Source organism: Hyla sarda, chromosome 1 (assembly GCF_029499605.1).
Source record: "Hyla sarda isolate aHylSar1 chromosome 1, aHylSar1.hap1, whole genome shotgun sequence".
Lineage (NCBI taxonomy): Eukaryota > Metazoa > Chordata > Amphibia > Anura > Hylidae > Hyla > Hyla sarda.
The window spans coordinates 8,946,038-8,964,202 of NC_079189.1; positions in this window are offsets into that span (position 1 = coordinate 8,946,038).

Genomic DNA, 18,165 nt, shown 5'->3' on the forward strand with positions numbered 1-18,165 from the left:
ATGTATATAAATGAATATCAATTAGATATGAATATATAAAGTTGATAAATAAAGCATTATAAGCTTATGTTAAAGGAGTGTTGCAGGATTTTTTATTTATTTAGCTATGCTAAAGGGGCTGTAAAGTTGGTGTAGTTCATAATATATTGTCTGTACCTGTGTGTGACAGTTTTCTCACAATTCTTATTTGATTTTAACCCTAATATTTATTTTTAACAGCATACAAAATGACTGTTGTCTCAGATTTTTTTCCAGGTTGCAATGCGGCCGAGACCTGACATCACTAGTCAGCTGATGACAGGGAGCCTGTCTGCTTCAATGGTTGGAGCGATCGCTTGATGAGAGAGAGATCAATCTGCAACTAATGCAAAAGCTGTAGGCACCCTGATTGAAAACCACAGGTCTTTTGAATGGATGCAGCTCATTTATGTTTCAATGGGTGGGGTGGCTGATGTGTGGGATGGAGGAAAATGGAATTATGGGATTTGTAGGCAAAAAAGAAAAGTCAAACAGGAAAAAGCTAGCCACAGTATTATGGTAATCTCACAACATAGCCATTTAGCCCCAAGACAAGCGCAGATCCTTCCTAAGCATGTCCATTACTGTCTGCCAGGTACATACTAAAATCACCTTATGGTGGATAACCCCTTTTATTATTGTAGTAGACTTAAAGTAAGAGGTTAGCAACTAAGTCACAATAATTTTTTTTTACTTATAGCATGATAGTGATACATAAACACTCAACCCACTTCTAACTATCACATGACTCAGGGTAAAAATACATAGTACAGGATATATAGACATAGTACATGATATATGATCTTTGGTATGCTTTTGGAGGGAAATAAAGTTGTTTTCTTGTGGGAATTTTGTTTCTAACGATTAAACAAGGCAAAGGATTCAGGTAAGCAAATCTATAAGCAATAACTCAGTGCTTTTGTTTAAACAAGGTTTAAGAGATTACCCTTCAGTAGACTATGAGATCCCTACCATCCTAAGACTACAATCTTAATTTAGAGATAATAATTAATAAATCAATCTATTCCCCAGACTAAATGGTATAATTTCATCCACATTGGTCTTAATCAAATGAGAAGCCATATGTGTCTTACCAAGATCATGAGAGATCTAACTTCTGCACCCAGAAAGTTGGGTCCATCGCATTGCCATGGGTAGCCATTTTCTTGCCACCATGTGGGCATCTCAGATGAGGCCTGGCTGGATTGTTGACTTCCCCTTGGTTTTTCATGACTGCGTACCTTAGGTAGCTATCTAGGGGTATATAGAAGTCCTAGAGACTGTATGACTCTTCCCTATAATGGACCACATCTAAGATCTGTTCTCCTGCTTGATACTGTGCAGGAGACTAGCGCCTCACGTGTATCGGCACATCATACTGCGGGAGGAGATGAATCAGGACCAATCAAATGCAATAATTGCCAGAGCGTCAGAGCAACAACTTCTGGTGCATGCACACATCATCATTAACCCCTTAAGGGCCGGGCCATTTTACACCTTAGGACCAGAGCGTTTTTTGCACATCTGACCACTGTCACTTTAAACATTAATAACTCTGGAATGCTTTTAGTTATCAATCTGATTACGAGAATGTTTTTTCGTGACATATTCTACTTTAACATAGTGGTAAAATTTTGTGGTAACTTGCATCCTTTCTTGGTGAAAAATCCCAAAATTTGATGAAAAATTTGAAAATGTAGCATTTTTCTAACTTTGAAGCTCTCTGCTTGTAAGGAAAATGCATATTCCCCCACAAAAAAAATTTTATTCACATTTCCAATATGTCTACTTTATGTTTGAATCATAAAATTTACGTGTTTTTACTTTTGGAAGACATCAGAGGGCTTCAAAGTTCAGCAGCAATTTTCCAATTTTTCACAAAATTTTCAAACTCACTATTTTTCAGGGACCAGTTCAGGTTTGAAGTGGATTTGAAGGGTCTTCATATTAGAAATATCCCACAAATGACCCCATTATAAAAACTGCACCCCCAAAGTATTCAAAATGACATTTAGTAAGTGTTTTAACCCTTTAGGTGTTTCACAGGAATAGCAGCAAAGTGAAGGAGAAAATTCACAGTCTTCCTTTTTTACACTCACATGTTCTTGTAAACCCAATTTTTGAATTTTTACAAGGGGTAAAAGGACAAAATGTATACTTATATTTGTAGCCCAATTTCTCTCGAGTAAGGACATACCTTATACGTCTATGTAAATTGTTCGGCGGGCGCATTAGAGGGCTCAGAAGCGAAGGAGCGACAAGGTGATTTGGAGAGTACGTTTTTGAGAAATGTTTTTTGGGGGGCATGTTGCAATTAGGAAGCCCCTATGGAGCCAGAACAGCAAAAAAATAAAAATAAAAACACATGGAATACCATTTTGGAAACTAGACCCCTTCAGGAACGTAACAAGGAATAAAGTGAGCCTTAATACCCCACAGGGGTTTCACGACTTTTGCATATGTAAAAAAAAAATTTTTTTTTCACTAAAATGTGTGTTTCCCCCCAAATTTCACATTTTTGCAAGGGTTAATAGCAGAAAATACCCCTCAAAATTTGTAACCCCATCTCTTCTGAGTATGGGGGTACCCCATAAGTTGGCCTGAAGTGCACTGCAGGCGAACTACAATGCTCAGAAGGGAAGGAGTGATATTTGGCTTTTTGAGAGCAAATTTTGCTTGGGGGGGGGGCATGTCGCATTTAGGAAGCCCCTATGGTGCCAGAACAGCAAAAAAAAAAAAAACAAGGCAAACCATTTTGGAACCTAGACCCCTTGAGGAACGTAACAAGGAATAAAGTGAGCATTAATACCCCACAGGGGTTTAACGACTTTTGCATATGTAAAAAATATATAAATTTTTTTCACTAAAATGTGTTTCCACCCAAATTTCACATTTTTGCAAGGGTTAATAGCAGAAAATGCCCCCCAAAATTTGTAACTTTATCTCTTCTGTGTATGGAGGTACCCCATAAGTTGACCTTAAGTGCACTACGGGCGAACTACAATGCTCAGAAGAGGAGGAGCACCATTGAGCTTTTGGAAAGAGAATTCGTTTGGAATGGTAGTCAGGGGCCATGTACATTTACAAAGCCCCCCGTGGTGCCAGAACAGTGGACTCCCCCCCCCCCCACATGTGACCCTATTTTGGAAACTACACCCCTCACAGAATTTAATAAGTGGTGTAGTGAGCATTTACACCCCACTGGCGTTTGACAGATCTTTGGAACAGTGGACTGTGTAAATGGAAAATTAAATTTTTCATTTTCACGGATCACTGTTCCAAAAATCTGTCAGAGACCTGTGGGGCGTAAATGCACCCCTTATTACATTACATGAGGGGTGTCGTTTCTAATTGGGGTCACATGTGGGGGGGGGGGGTCCATTGTTCTGGTACCATGGGGGCTTTGTAAACACAAGTGGCCTTCAATTCCGGACAAATTTTCTCTTCAAATTCCCAATGGCGCTCCTTCTCTTCTAAGCATTGTAGTGCACCCATAGAGCACTTTACATCCACATATGGGGTATGTTCTTACTAAGAAGAAATGGGGTTACAAATTTTGGGAGGCTTTTTTCCTATTTTTCCTTATGTAAATGAAAAATTTAGGGTGACACCAGCATTTTAGTGAAATTTTTTTTTTCCATTTTCCCATCCAACTTTAATGAAAATTCGTCAAACACCTGTGGGGTGTTAAGTCTCACTATACCCCTTGTTACGTTCCGTGAGTGGTGTCGTTTCCAAAGTGGGGTCACATGTGGGTATTTATTTTTTTGGGTTTATGTCAGAATGTAAAATCAGCCATCCCTGTGCAAATCACCAATTTAGGCCTCAAATGTACATGGTGCGCTCTCACTCCTGAGCCTTGTTGTGCGCCCGCAGAAAATTTTACGCCCACATATGGGGTATTTCTGAACTCAGGAGAAATTGCGTTACTAATTTTGGGGGTCTTTTTTTCCTTTTACCTCTCGTGAAAATAAAAAGTAAAGGACAACACCAGCATGTTAGTGTAAAAAAATTTTTTTTTTTACACTAACATCCTGGTGTAGACCCCAACTTTTCTTTTTCATAAGGGGTAAAAGGAAAAAAAGCCCCCAAAATTACTAGTGCACTTTCTCCCGAGTACGGAGATACCTCATATGTGGCACTAAACTGTTTCCTTGAAATACGACAGGGCTCTGAAGTGAGAGAGCACCATGCGCATTTGAGGACTAAATTAGGGATTGCACAGGGGTGGACATAGGGGTATTCTACGCCAGTGATTCCCAAACAGGGTGCCTCCAGCTGTTGCTAAACTCCCAGCATGCCTGGACAGTCAGTGGCTGTCCGGAAATGCTGTGAGTTGTTGTTTTGCAACAGTTGGAGGCTCCGTTTTGGAAACACTGCCGTACAATACGTTTTTTATTTTTATTGGGGGGGGGGGGGAGAACAGTGTAAGGGGGTGTATATGTAGTGTTTTACCCTTTATTATATGTTAGTGTAGTGTAGTGTTTTTAGGGTACGTTCACACTGGCAGAGGTTAACAGTGAATTTACCGCTAGGAGTTTGCGCTGCGGCGAAAAATTTGCCGCAGCTCATACTTGAAGTAGTAAACTTACTGTAAACCCGCCAGTGTGAATGTACCCTGTACGTTCACATGGGGGGGCAAACCTCCAGCTGTTTCAAAACTACAATTCCCAGCATGTACTGACAGACTGTGCATGCTGGGAGTGGTACTTTTGCAACAGCTGGAGGCACACTGGTTGGAAAACCTTCAGTTAGGTTCTGTTACCTAACTCAGTATTTTCCAACCAGTGTGCCTCCAGCTGTTGCATAACTTCAACTCCCAGCATGTACTGATAGCCGAAAGGCATGCTGGAAGATGTAGTTATGCAACAGCTGGAGGTACACAACTACAACTCCCAGCATGCAGAGACAGCTGTTTGCTGTTTAGGCATGCTGGGAGTTGCAGTTTTGCAACATCTGGAGAGCTATAGTTTAGAGACCACTGTACAGTGGTCTCCAAACTGTGGACCTCCAGATGTTGCAAAACTACAACTCCCAGCATGCCCAGACAGCAAACTTCTGTGTGGGCATGCTATCAGTTGTAGTTTTGCAAGATCTGGAGGTGCACAGTATAGAGATCACTGTGCAGTGGTCTCAAACTGTAGACCTCCAGCTGTTGCAAAACTGCAACTCCCAGCATGCCAAAACAGCTCTCTGGGCATGCTGGGAGTTGTAGTTTTGCAACATCTGGAGGGTTACAGTTTAGAGACCACTATAGTGGTCTCAGACTGTAGCATTCCAGATGTTGTTAAGTAACTCACCGGCTTCCGTCGGATCCAGGGAGCTGCGTGGCCGTCCTCTTCTTCCGCCCATCGTCTCCCGCTGCTGCCGCCGATCGTCTCCCGCTGCCGTCGCCGATGGGTAAGTGGATCTTCGGTGCCGGTCCCTGTCGGTTTCCCTGTCCTGCCCCACCTATTGTGGGTGGGCAGAACGGGGAAACCGAAAGTAAAGCCCCCCCCCCCGATCTGCTATTGGTGGTCGCGTCTAGACCACCAATAGCAGAGATAGGAGAGGTGGCACCCCTGCCACCTCACTCCTATTGCTTCAAGGGGATCGTCGGTGTCTAGTACATCCGCAATCCCCTTTATTTTCCGGGTCACCGGGTCACTATAGACCCGTATGATCCGGAATAGCCGCAAATCGCAAGTGTGAATTCACCGACATGGGGGGATCTGATGACCCCCCTGGGCATTTGCACAGGGTGCCTGCTGATAGATATCAGCAGTCACCCCGGTCCGGTCCCCGCCTGGCGCGCGGCGGGGACGGAAATTCCCACAGGCGTACAGGTACGCCCTTGGTCCTTAAGGGGTTAAAGGGGTACTTCGGTGGAAAACTTATTTTTTTAAATCAACTGGTGCCAGAAAGTTAAATAGATTTGTAAATTACTTCTAATAAAAAATCTTAATCCTTCCATTACTTATTAGCTGCTTAATACTACAGAGGAAATTATTTTCTTTTTGGAATACAGTGCTCTCTGCTGACATCTCTGTCCATTTTAGGAACTGTCCAGAGCAGCATATATTTGCTATGGGGATTTTCTTCTACTCTGGACAGTTCTTAAAATGGCCAGAGATGTCAGCAGAGAGCACTGTGGTCATAATGTCAGCAGAGAGTTCTGTGTTCCAAAAAGAAAAGGATTTCCTTTGTAGTGTTCAGCAGCTAATAAGTAATAGAAGGATTAAGATTTTTTTTAATAGAAGTAATTTACAAATCTCTTTCTGGCACCAGTTGATTTAAAAAAAAAAGTTTTCCACCGGAGTACCCCTTTAGGTATTATTCAGCCATCTTAGATAAGTGCAGCACTCATGGCAATGTATAATAAGAAAAGGGTAGCACATCAGCGGGATCAGCGGGATCCATCCCTATAAGCGTGCTGTATACCACATGACTCACACTAATTCCACTGTAGACAATTGCTGCAAAGTATCCTGGGGGATATGGGGGAACCCCACAGCTCACCAGGGACTTCTCCTCCAACACCAGATCCGGGTTGCAGTAAGCATGCTTGCATCTTGGATAAGGAGGGCGGAGCAGTAAAAAGGCAGGTGGTCACGCTTCGAATAAAGACGCAGGGGAACCACTTGGAAACCGCTACTTCTGTGGATAAGGTCACTAAAGTAATATAGATGGTCCAGCTTCATCGACCTCCCACAGAAAAGGGATATACAGTATATATATATATATATATATATATATATATATATATATATATACTGTAAACAAACATTGGTGGTGAAGATCTTTGTATCCGCAATCCGATCTGAGAAGAAAGTAAATATGAAAACATAATTAAAAACAGCTCTTTAATGGTGAGCACAAATAGGACCATGATCATTACATATTATGAGATTCCAGGGGTGACATTAAATTCAACATTCAAAGTCAGAATAACAGTGAAAAATATATTACATTTATTTATAATCAATATACATGTATGTAGTAGGCACAGTCTGCAGGGCCCTTGCAGACGTGCTGAGGAGATGATAAATTTATAGTACTTACAGCATTCAACCCTACCCGTCAGATTCCACATGTCAGTTATGTCCCCCGCAGCGCTTCTGTCCCCCGATCCCCAAGAGTTGAGATCAGGGGTACAGAAGCAGAGAAATATTCCCCGCAGAAACAACTTGAGTGCCCGAGCAAAGAGCGCTCACAGCGGGAAGACAGTGTGCATCCTGCCACTGTGAGCGTACCGATAGTGGGACACAAGCTGACAGTGGGAGGATGGCGGATCCGGGGGGGGGGGGGGGGGGCAACTGGGCAATCCTCCCCCATACTCCATTCACCCATCTTTCTCACACGCTGCTTGCTCCTTGCAGAGAGAGAGAGAGAGAGAGGGGGAGAGAGAGGGGAGAGAGAGGGGGGGAGAAAGATAGAGAGGGGAGAGAGGGAGGGGGAGAGAGATAGGGGGGGAGAGACATAGGGAGGGAGAGAGGGGGGAGAGAGATAGAGAGGGAGGGAGGGAGAGAGAGGGGGGAGAGAGAGGGGAAGAACAGAGGCGTAGCTTGTACCTTCTTTGCCCCAATGCAAAATGTGCAGATGTGCTTTGGGGCCCCCATAGGTACCTGGACCCTGGTGCGACTGCAATCTCTGCTACCACTATAGCTACACCCCTGGGGGAGAGAGAGAGGGGGAAAGAGAGAGAGAGAAGTGGAGAGAGAGGGAGAGAGGGAGAGAAGGAGGGAGAGAGGGAGGGAGAGAGGGAGAGAGAGAGAGAGAGGGAGAGGGAGAGAGAGGGAGAGGGAGGGACTGTAGGAAACATCACAGGGGCACTGTATAGTACACAGGGCATTATGAAACTTAGTTTAAATTTAATGTGAGAGAAACATAGCAGGGAGCATTATAAGTGAGGGGCACATGACGGGGGCATTATATGTGCCCCTTGTCATGTGCCTCTCACATATAATGCCCCCTGTGCTGTGCCCCTCACATATTGCCCCTTCATGTGCCTCTCAATATAATGCCCCCTGAGGGGGCAGGACAGGAGGCATTATATGTTAGAGGCACAGGACAAAGGGCACAAGGGGGGTGCCAGGGGCGGACTGACCTGCCGCCGCCACTACTGAGGATCTGGGACACTCGTCCCAGATCCCCAGCAGACAGCGCTACATTCTCCTGTATGCACGATATACGCACATACAGGAGAAGGCCTCCCCTCTGTCCGAGCCGCATCTGCAGCTTACACAGAGGAGACGTGATCTCCGTCCCCACGCAGCACGCAGTACAGGCACCGGTGACATCACTCATCCGGTGCCTGTACTGTGGAGGGGAGAAGACGCGGGCCCTTCTGCTGAGGAGATCGCTGCGTGGGATATCAGGTGAGCATCCTTTTTTTGACTTTTTAACCCTGCCTATACCTATGGGGAAAAGAGGGGGGGCGTAGCTCTGCATATACCTATGGGGAAGGGGGGGGTGTAGCTCTGTATATACCTATGGGGAAGGGGGGTGTAGCTCTGCATATACTTGGGGGGGTATAGCTCTGCATATATTTATGAGGAAGGGGGGTGTAGCTCTGCATATACCTAAGGGGGGAGTTTAGCTCTGCATATACCTATGGGGAAGGGGGTGTAGCTCTGCATATACCTATGAGGAAGGGAGGTGTAGCTCAGCATATACCTATGGGGAAGGGGGGGTGTAGCTCTGCTTATACCTATGGGGAAGGGGGTGTAGCTCTGCATATACCTATGGGGAAGGGGGGTGTAGCTCTGCATATACCTATGGGAAGGGGGGGTGTAGATCTGAATATACCTAAGGGGAAGGGGGTGTAGCTCTGAATATACCTATGGGGAAGGGGGGTGTAGCTCTGCATATACCTATGGGGAAGGGGGGTGTAGCTCTGCATATACCTATGGGAAAGAGGGGGGGGGGGTGTAGCTCTGCATATACCTATGGGAAAGAGGGGGGTGTAACTCTGCATATACCTATGGGAAAGAGGGGGTGTAACTCTGCATATACCTATGGGAAAGAGGGGGAGGGGTGTAACTCTGCGTATACCTATGGGAAAGAGGGGGAGGGGAAGCGGGAAGACAGTGTGCATCCTCCCACTTTGAGCGTACCGATAGCGGGACACAAGCTGACAGTGGGAGGATAGCGGATCCGGGGGGGGGGGCCCCCCGTACTCCATTGACCCATCTTTCTCACACGCTGCTTTCTCCTTGCAGAGAGAGAGAGAGAGAGAGAGGGAGAGAGAGGGGAGAGAGAGAGGGGGGGAGAGACATAGAGAGGGGAGAGAGAGAGGAGGGAGAGAGAGAGGAGGGAGAGAGATAGAGAGGGAGGGAGAGAGAGGGGGAAAACAGAGGTGTAGCTTGTAGCTTCTGGGCCCCAATGCAAAATGTGCAGATGTGCTTTGGGGCCCCCATAGGTACCTGGACCCTGGTGCGACTGCTACCCCTGCTACCGCTATAGCTACACCCCTGGGGGAGAGAGAGAGAGAGGGGGGACAGAGAGAGAGAGGTGGAGAGAGAGGGAGAGAGGGAGGGAGAGAGGGAGAGGGAGAGAGAGAGAGAGGGAGAGAGAAAGGGAGGGGCTGTAGGAAACATCACAGGGGCACTGGGCAATTGCCCCCCCCCCCATACTCCATTCACCCATCTTTTTCACACGCTGCTTGCTCCTTGCAGAGAGAGAGAGAGAGAGATAACTTTTTTAGGTGTATGTGTTTTACTTTCTTATTTGTTTGCTTTAACCCCTTAAGGACTCCGATTTCCGTTTTTGCATTTTCATTTTTTCCTCATCACCATCTAAAAATCATAACGCTTTCAATTTTGCTCATAAAATTCCATATCATGGCTTATTTTTTGCGCCACCAATTCTAATTTGCAGTGACATTAGTCATTTTACCCAAAAATTTACGGCGAAACAGAAAAAAATTCATTGTGCGACAAAATTGAAGAAAAAATGTAATTTTGTAACTTTTGGGGGCTTCCGTTTCTACGCAGTGCATTTTTCGGTAAAAGTTACACCTTATCTTTATTCATTAGGTCCATACGATTAAAATGATACCCTACTTATATAGGTTTGATTTTGTCGTACTTCTGAAAGAAATCATAACTACATGCAGGAAAATTTATATGTTAAAAATTCTCATCTTCTGACCCCTATAACTTTTTTATTTTTCTGTGTACGGGCCGGTATGAGGGCTCATATTTTGCGCTGTGTTCTGAAGTTTTTATTGTATTGATCAGACTTTTTGATCGCTTTTTATAAAAATTTTTATGATATAAAAAGTGACCAAAAATACGCTATTTTGGATTTTGGGATTTTTTTGTGCGTATGCCATTAACCGTGCGGTTTAATAAATCATATATTTTTATAGTTCGGACATTTCCGCACACAGCAATACCACATATGTTTATTTTTATTTTTATTTATACAGGTTTTTTTTTTATGGGAAAAGGGGGGTGATTCAAACTTTTTTTTAGGGAAGGGGTTAAATGACCTTTATTAACTTTTTTTTTCACTTATTTTTTGCAGTGTTATAGCTCCCATAGGGGACTAAAACACTGCACACACTGATCTTTTAACCCTGATCCCTGTAAAGCCATAGCTTTGCAAAGATCAGCGTTATAGGGGGTTGATTGCTCAAGCCTAGCTTGGAGCAATCAAATGCTGATCGGGCACGACGGAGCAAGGTTAGGGGGCCTCCGCGCTGATCGGGACATCACGATTCTATCGCGATAGTCCCGATCAGCCCAACTAAGCTGCCAGGAAGCTTTTACTTTTGTTTTAGACGCAGCGATCAACTTTGATCGCTATGTCTAAAGGGTTAATAGCACGCGCCACAACGATCGGTGCCGCATTCTATTAGCCCAGGGTCCTGGCTATCATAAGCTGCCAGGACCGACCCGGTATGATGCGAGGTCACGGCATGACCCCGTTTTAAATACCGGGACCGGGGCGTACAGGTACGCCCTGCGTCCTTAAGAGGTTAAAGGGGTACTCCGCCCTTAGACATCTTATTCCCTATCCAAAGGATAGGGGATAAGATGATTGATCGAGGGGGTCCCACCGCTGCGAAACCTCACAATCTCTCCTGCAGCACCCCCTGTCATATTGTGCATGGAGCAAACTTTGCTCCGTGCCTGATGACGGGCGATACAGGGGCCGGAGGCTGGTGAAATCATGCCCCGCCCCCTCAATGCAGAGCGTGACGGGCAATGCATTCATCACACCCCTCCCATACACTTGCATTGAGGGGGTGGGGCAGTGACGTCAGGAGCCTCTGGCCTTTGTATCGCTCATCATCAGGCACAAAGTTCGCTCCGTGCAGCAGATAACAGAGGGTGCTGCAGTGGAACCCCCACGATCAGACATCTTATCCCCAATCTTTTGGAAAGGGGATAAGATGTCTAGGGGTGGAGTATTCATTCCTTCAAATCACTTTTACGCTTTTTGGGATAAAATGGGAAAAAGGGGCCATTAAAATTTTTATTGGGGAAGGAGCTTTTTCCACGTTGTTTCCCCCCCCTTTTTTTCAATTTTTTTTTACACTTTTATAGTTGCCATAGGCGACTAGTTAAAGCAATCATTAGATTGCATATACTGAACAGTGCTATGGATAGACATAGCACTGATCAATATTATTGGCAAACTTCTTCTCTGGTCTGCTCAATGTCAGACCAGAGAAGAAGATCCCGGGCCGGAGCAGGTAAGGTGACCTCCGACCGCCATGTTGGATGATCGGATCCCCGCTGGTGATCCAATCATCCATTCCAAGTGCCACATTGCCACAAATGTTGTGATCTGTATTGATCACGGCATCTGCTGGGTTAATGCAAGACATCAGCTTGGTCACTGATGTCAGCCATTACCGGTACTTGGCTGCTGATAGAAGCCGGGCCCTGCCGTGCATGATGCAAGCACCTGTGCCATGCTCGCTTCATGTACAGGACGTAAATGTATGTCCTGGTGCGTTACCCAAAACAATACCCCAAGATCGGTCAGGGTCAACAATTAAGGAACCCTAGGTCACTAATACCCCTATTTAATTCCCACCCCCTAAAACATAGCTTTTATTAAGCTCTTATAAAATGTATAGATGAAGAGTCACTTTAAAACCACAATCTCATAGTGTGTTGTTAAAGTGTCAATTTATCACATCACTAATAGTGGTACTGTATATCTTCTTAATTATATTAACAACCAGTGGCCTGCAGCTTCACTAGTTAATTAACACACTAATGAAGATTGCTGATAAAACACTACTAATGCCCCCTCTACATGTTTCGTTGCATCAGCAACGTCTTTAGGAGGGAAACAGGCTTGCCGGATCTCCCAAACGTAGTGTGAACACAGCCTAACCAACGTTTCTTGTTCCATCATCTATATCCACAGAGGACTTGGAGGAGCAGCTGACTTAGGCTGGGTTCACATCACGTTTTTACCAATACGGGACCACATACGGCTGGGGGGAGCTAAAACCTTGTGCTCACGTATCTCAGCCGTATGCCGCCTGTATGTGATTAATTTCAATGAGCCGACCAGAGTGAAACGCTGACTCCGGTCGGCTCAATTTTGCCCCAAATGCGGTTTTCCCACCGCACCTAAAATCATTGTCGACCACGATTTTAGGTCCGGTGGAAAACCGCATACGGGGCAAAAATTAGCTGTCGGCTCATTGAAATGAGTTACATATGGGCGGCATACGGCTGAGATACGGGAGCACAAGGTTTAAGCTCCCCCCAGCTGTATGCGGTCCTGTATTGGTAAAAATGTGATGTGAACCAAGCCTTATTGAAAGTAAAAAGGAACGGAAAGAGGCACAGTTCCAACTTACTAAGATGCTAAATCCAACGGTGAAGGCAGCGAAACAATATTTTGTGGTGGGATGGTGAAGATGGTGCACGGATAAATAGAAAGTCAATTCATAAAACAGCTGTAAATGATAGGGATTAATCCTGCACTCACCGCGTCCATCGATGCATCAGACGAGGCTCATGGAAAGAAGGGGATGGTAGACGGGGACTCAGAGGCAACGACCGGTGGTTTCGTGCTAATTAGCACTTCTTCCGGTCTCGCGAATCACATAGCGTGGAGGTGACGGCAGCATTAGGAGAATATATTGTGGCTGAATGACACAGTGTGTAGGTGGAAGCAGCATGAGGAGACCATATAGTGGCTTAATGACACAGCCTGGAGGTGGCAGGAGCATAAGGAGACCATATGGTGGCAGAATGAGACATCCTGGAGGTGGCAGCAGCAGCATCAGGAGTCCTGAAAGTGACCTAGTGACAGAGTAGTACGGTGGGTGGCAATACCAGTACCTGGTGACGAAGGAGAGTTAAAAAAGGTCTGATGCGCAGGAATGTTTGTAACTGGGGAGCAGCGCCTTAAATCTGTTTGGCATTCATATTTATGAAGTGTTGGTGTGGCATCATGGTCAACCTACTGTTACAGCGTGTGCTCCAGTCCCCGTCCCCAGACCGGAGCATCCGCCCCCTCGGACTTCTGCCTCGGGATCCCAGCGTCTCCTGGTCAGTCACACTGACCGGGAGCCCGGGTTCCCTTGTGTCGGGGACGCGGCTGCCGTGACGGCTGGCCCCCGTTCACGCGCCGCGTCTCAGTTCCACTTACCTGGCTCTCCGCTCCTTGCGCCGTCCATCTCTGCCTCCTGGCGCGCACGGCCCCGCTCTCTAGGGCGCGCGCACGCCGACTTCTGTAAATTTAAAGGGACAGCGCACCGGTAATTGGTGTGCTGGTTCCTCACTTCCCCTGCCTTCCCAATAAAAGGCACCTGCCCCTTCCTGCCCTTGCCAGATCTTTGTGCCCTAGTGCCTCTGAGAAAGCGTTCCTATTATGTGTATTGCCTTGCCTGTTGCCAAACCCGTTGCTACCGCCTACTCGCCTGTGAACCCTTGCCGCCTGCCCTGACCTTTGCTACGTCCGACTACGCTCCTGCCTGCTCCCTGTGTACCATGCCATATCAGCTGCCAGAGAGGTTGAGTTGCTACTGGAGGATACGACCTGGTGGTTACCGCCGCAGCAAGACCATCCCGCCTTGCGGCGGGCTCTGGTGAAAACCAGTAACCACTTAGAACCGGTCTTCTGGTACAACCCACGCCATCGCCTCTCTGGTCCAGAGGATCCACTACCAGTCCTGCCGGTACGTGACAGTAACCACTTAGAACTGGTCCTCTGGTACAACCTGTGCCATCGCCTCTCTGGTCCAGAGGATCTACTACCAGTCCTGCAGGTACGTGACAGTAAGATCCTGCCATGGATCCTGCTGATGTTCCTCTGCCAAGCCTAGCGGACCTCACCTCCATTGCGGCCCAGCAAGGTCAGCAGCTGGCCCAGCTAACCGCCATGATGCTGAAGCTCCTGCCGTCTCAGCAACAGCCAGCTCCTCCACCTGCATCTGCTGCATCTCCACCGCCTGCATTTGCCACCAGTTCACGAGTCCGTCTATCCCTGCCGGACAAGTATGATGGAGATCCTAAGCAGTGCCGAGGGTTCCTCTCACAGTGCTCTCTTCACCTCGAGCTACTGTCTGACCACTTTCCTTCCGAGCGAGCCAAGGTAGCCTTTATCCTCAGTCTGCTCTCCGGGAAGGCCCTTGTCTGGGCTACACCGCTGTGGGACCGCGCTGATTCAGCCACCTCCTCCGTCCAGAGCTTCTGCCAAGAGTTCCGGAATGTTTTCAAAGAACCGGCCCGGGTTATCTCCGCAGAGACTGCCTTACTAAACTTGTCCCAGGAATACTCTACCGTGGGTGACTACACCATTCAGTTTCGCACCCTAGCCTCAGAACTGAACTGGAACAATGATGCCCTTTGTGCCACATTCAAGAAGGGACTTAATAGTGAAGGACGTTCTGGCTGCACGTGAACTATCTTCCACCCTTAGTGACCTCATCTTGCTGGCCACTAGAATCGACAAGCGTTTTGCCAAGAGACAGGAGGAACTTCTTCTAGAAAAAGGAAAAGCTCAACCTAGACGCTACCCTTGTCTGGCTCCCGTTTTCCAGCGTCCACCTCAATCTCTTTCTGTGGAAGCCATGCAGGTGGATCAGTCACGCCTGACTCCGCAAGAACGAAGCCGTCGCAGAGACGAGAACCTATGTCTGTACTGCGCCAGTACTGAGCACTTCCTACGAGACTGTCCTCTCCGTCCACCGCGTTCGGGAAACACTCGCACTTAGTAAACGTGAGAGAGGCGTTGCTAGGTGTGGATTCATCCTCTCCACGTCTCATCATACCCGTGCAGTTGTTCATCTCTTCCAAGTCCTCTTTCTCCGCTTCCGCCTTCTTGGATTCCGGTTCAGCTGGCAACTTCATTCATGCGTCCTTGGTTGACAAGTACCATATTCCAGTAACCCGTCTACCTAAGCCGTTCCTCATTTCTGCAGTTAACGGTGATAGACTCTCTACCACGGTGCAGTTCCATACCCAGCCTCTGCAGATGGACATTGGAATATTCCATACTGAAACCTTAGAGTTCTTTGTCCTCCCTTTCTGCTCCTCCGAACTCCTCCTAGGTCTGCCGTGGCTACTACAACATTGTCCCGTCCTGAATTGGACCTCCGGTGAAATCCTGCGTTGGGGCTCCTTTTGTTCTGGCCATTGTCTCAAGCCTCCTCCTGTCAAACAGGTCCCGCAAGTCGCTCCACCTCCTGATCTGCCCAAGCCGTACCATTCTTTTGCGGATGTCTTTTGCAAGAAGCAAGCTGAGGTCATTCCTCCTCACAGACCTTATGACTGTCCTATTGACCTGGTGCCCGGTTCGACCCCACCACGGTGTAGGATCTATCCTCTCTCACCTCCTGAGACTCTTGCCATGTCTGATTATATTCGTGAGAATCTAGAGAGAGGATTTATTAGAAAGTCTTCCTCCCCTGTTGGAGCCGGGTTTTTCTTTGTGACTAAGAAGGATGCATTGACTACAGAGGACTTAATAAGATCACCATCAAGAACCGTTATTCTCTGCCCCTAATCTCGGAACTATTTGATCGCCTCCGAGGGGCAAAGATCTTCACCAAATTGGACCTACGAGGGGCCTATAATTTGATCCGCCTCCGAGAGGGGGACGAGTGGAAGACCACCTTCAACACAAGGGATGGGCACTTTGAGTATCTGGTGATGCCCTTCGGCCTTTGTAATGCACCTGCCGTCTTCCAGGAATTTGTCAACGACATCTTCAGAGACCTACTCTATACCTGCGTGGTCGTATACTTGGATGACATCCTCATCTTTTCTTCCAATTTGATTCAACATCGGGTCCATGTGCGACAAGTTCTCACCCGCCTTAGGAGCAATCGCCTATACGCCAAACTTGAGAAATGCCTTTTTGAGCGGTCCTCCCTGCCTTTCCTGGGATACACTATCTCAGCCCAAGGACTTCAAATGGATCCAGACAAGCTCTCTGCGGTACTGGATTGGCCACGCCCCTCTGGACTCCGATCCATACAAAGATTTCTGGGCTTTGCTAATTACTACAGACAGTTTATTCCGCAGTATTCCACTCTTGTGGCTCCTATCGTGGCTTTAACAAAAAAAGGAGCCAACCCCAAATCTTGGCCTTCTCAAGCTGAAGAAGCCTTCCAGTCACTGAAAGCTGCCTTTGCCTCTGCACCGGTTCTCTCTAGACCAGATTCCACCAAGCCCTTCTCTCTTGAAGTGGATGCCTCCTCGGTGGGGGCTGGAGCTGTCCTTACCCAAAAGTCTCCCGGGGGCAAAACAGTAACTTGTGGCTTCTTTTCTAAAACATTCTCCCCCGCAGAGAGAAACTATTCGATTGGAGACAGAGAACTGCTGGCCATTAAATTGGCACTGGAGGAATGGAGGCATTTACTCGAGGGCGTCCCACACCCTGTGAACATCTTCACTGGTCACAAGAACTTGGCTTATCTCCAGTCCACCCAGCAACTAAATCCCCGCCAAGCTCCATGGTCCTTGTTCTTCGCCCGCTTTAATTTTGAAATTCATTTCCATCCTGCATGCAAGAACATTAGAGCAGATGCTCTGTCTCGCTCTTCTGATGTAGTGGGCGATGAACTAACACCTCAACATATTATCCCACCTGAACGGCTAATTGCCGTAGCTCCCGTGGACCTGCATCTTCTTCCTCCCGGCAAATCTTATGTACCACCACGTCAGCGGTTGCAGGTACTCCAGTCGGGCCACTCTTCTCTTTTTGCCGGGCATCCAGGGATACAAAAATCCCTTCAGCTGATCTCCCAAAGATACTGGTGGCCATCTCTGGAGAAGGTTGTCTCGGACTTTGTCCACGCCTGTGTGATTTGCGCCCGGGATAAATCGCCCTGTCAGAAACCAGCGGGCCTTCTCTTGCCTTTGCCCGTTCCTGCAAGACCCTGGTCTCACATTGCCATGGACTTTGTTACAGACCTTCCCTCCTCCCATGGCATGGCTGTTATCTGGGTTGTGGTAGATCGCTTCTCAAAAATTGCTCACTTTGTACCTCTCTCCAGTCTACCTTCTGCACCCATGTTAGCCAAACTATTCTTCCAACACATCTTCCGTCTCCATGGCCTCCCCGAACATATCGTCTCGGATCGTGGGGTACAATTTGTCTCCAAGTTCTGGAGGGCCCTTTGTGGGCAATTTGGGATCAAATTGGACTTCTCTTCTTCCTACCACCCTCAGTCCAACGGCCAAGTAGAACGGGTGAATCAAATTTTGGGCGACTATCTGTGCCACTTTGTATCCTCCCGCCTTGACAATTGGGTGGATCTCCTTCCCTGGGTGGAATTTTCTTAAAATTACAAACAATCCTCTGCTACTAACAAGTCTCCTTTTTTTTTGTAGTTTTTGGCCGACATCCTCTTCCACCTCTGCCGCAGTCTTCCACCCCTTCTTCTGTACCTGCTGTTGACAATCTAGTACTGGACTTTTCCACCATCTGGCATGATACTCAAACAACTCTCCTCAAGACATCTGCTCATATAAAGGTCCAAGCCGACAAGAGATGCAGAGCTCCTCCGGAATTCCGCCCAGGTGACAAGGTTTGGCTCTCCTCAAAATACATCCGATTCAAGGTTCCAAGCTACAAGTTGGGTCCTCGCTACTTGGGACCCTACAAAATCAAGATTTGGATTAATCAGGTCTCCTACCAGCTCCATCTTCCTCCCTCCCTCCGAATCCATAACTCTTTCCA